We start from the raw sequence: 2396 nt of genomic DNA, 5'->3' as shown, positions 1-2396 counted from the left end.
TAAGGGCAGTAAAAATTTCTGGTCATTTCATAAAAGAGTAAAGATCTTGCTAGTTACTTAACCTCAACTCTTATAAGAAACAATCAAACATTTACAGATCCGTTCGATAAAGCTTAATAGCCAATCTTTTTAGAACTTTATACCTTGAATGCTGGAAGATTGCTAATGTTACTTTAACCCCAAAAAGGGAAGGGAAAGAGGAAATATTTCGTTCTACTAATATTATATCGTTCTATATACGAGTAAAGTGATCAAAATTAACGCCTTTCGGATAACGCTTTCTCAGGGATCGCTCAATAAGAGTTATTATAGATGGGATCTTATCAAACGAGTATAATAAGGATTTATAGCTGGTAAACCGCAAGACTTCTTTCCTTCTTTCCATTCTATTATATTTCTTATCTTTCTAATGAACTTATTTTCTCTTCTGTAGAAGATAGGAACATTTGTTACTCTTATTAATTTAATTATAGGTCAAGTACTTTAGAGATTGGGGCAATAAGGCATGAATTACTCACTTAGTCTATAACTAGTGTCAATATCTGAATGGGACCGTGTTTATAGAGTCAATATTAATACACGTAAGACTCAATGTCGCATTTTACTTAATTTCTACTTATGGACGGTGTAAGTATTACGAAGTCAGAATATTTTGATGTTCCGGGCAAAAGAATACTACTGTATTCTGTTTGCTGGACTAAATACATCTTTCAAGAAACGAGCATTCAAGTTTCACGATGAAATTATACATAAATAAATTTTGATATAAACGTAAATCACTCTACTAAAATTTATGAATTTTTTTTGAATTAATAGAAAAATGTAACATAAATGCTTTAATATTAAAAAATAATCCACAATTTTAACATACACACTGGAGTAGGATATCATATGGACGTATATGCTCAACTTTTTATAATCCTGATTTATTTTAAGCTTAAAATTGACTTAAAGGTAACAAAAATTAGTTAAAATTGATACTCCATGTTAAACTTTCAATACATTATTATTTTGTTTTAAAATTAAATCACAATAAATATTATAACTTGTTGAATAGCATGTCAATATAAATTAATCGCAAGCCAAAAAAAATATGATTTCAATAAAAATCTTTTAAAAATAATTCAAAATTGCTATCAACAACTTGTAACCCTCAGTAAAGCTCTCCATGAAAAATAACAATGCCATAAAAATAACTCGCTTTTCATGACCATCAACCATTAAGAAAACAAAAAATATATAAGAAAATAAAACAAAAATATATAGTAAATGGGTAAAAAAAATCCACTAAAAACTTAATGCCATAATTATGATCATTCATGATCAATGTAAAAAGATCATCGTCATCTTGAACATGATTTCAATAATAACTTTCCATTTTTAAAAACAACAAACTTAAACAAATAGAGTAAAACTTACATGTAATTAAGGGGCTTTTTAAAAAAGTATATAAAAAATTAACAACAACAACAACAATAAGAAAATGGGCAACCGGGGAGAGAAATAAAGAAGAAAGAAAAAAATTTATAAAAAAGAAATGCTTAGGCAGGGAGCCGGCAAATTCAACATGCAACGTGTTGTTATTACACATTGTACAAGTACGGGTATGACTATTTTTTTCCAATACTTTTCGGTAAAATGCAACAAACCGTTATGGATTTTTATAATTTAGTCTGATTTAATGCAAAAAATAGAAGCAAAACATTCAACGAAATATTATTGCAACATCAGCAGCACTAACCATAAGAGCTGCAGTTGAAATACAATTTTAAAGGCGATAATAAAATTAAGAAAATTATTGCAACAACGCACAGTGAGACCAAATAACAACACAAAACTTATTAGTCTTTAAAATATTCCCAACAATATTTTAAATTTGTATTTTTATATTTTTTAAGTTCCACTGTTCCTTGTAATCAGCATGTGTTTATAGGTGGCGTGTTAGCAAGTATTCGCTGACGCGTAAGGAGTGCAAAACTTAAAGAAATTTTATCACTGTTTAATATTTATAAGTTTGTTTTTTTTCTGTTGTTAATTTTCTTAAAGATTTATTGAATTTCATTAAAAGGTTTATTAACACGTTCGTAATAGAGCAAAAACAACCACCTAATGAAAAATACTAGATGACCGTTGATTAACTGTAGCTTAAACAGGAATACAGTAAAATGTGTGTTTAAATGCGTGGAAAGTTTAAAGTTTTTTAAACTTTTAGGTTGTCATCATCATCTATTTTAAACAGGTTTAATTTTTGCACAGAGTCTAGTCTATAATCTAGTTTATAGTCTAGACTATAGTCTAGTGTATCGTCTAGTCTATAGTCTAGTCTATAGTCTAGTCTATAGTCTAGTCTATAGTCTAGTCTATAGTCTAGTCTATAGTCTAGTCTATAGTCTAGT

The sequence above is a fragment of the Lucilia cuprina genome, chromosome 4 (genome assembly GCF_022045245.1).
Source record: "Lucilia cuprina isolate Lc7/37 chromosome 4, ASM2204524v1, whole genome shotgun sequence".
NCBI lineage: Eukaryota > Metazoa > Arthropoda > Insecta > Diptera > Calliphoridae > Lucilia > Lucilia cuprina.
Note: the sequence above shows the minus strand (reverse complement) of the source record.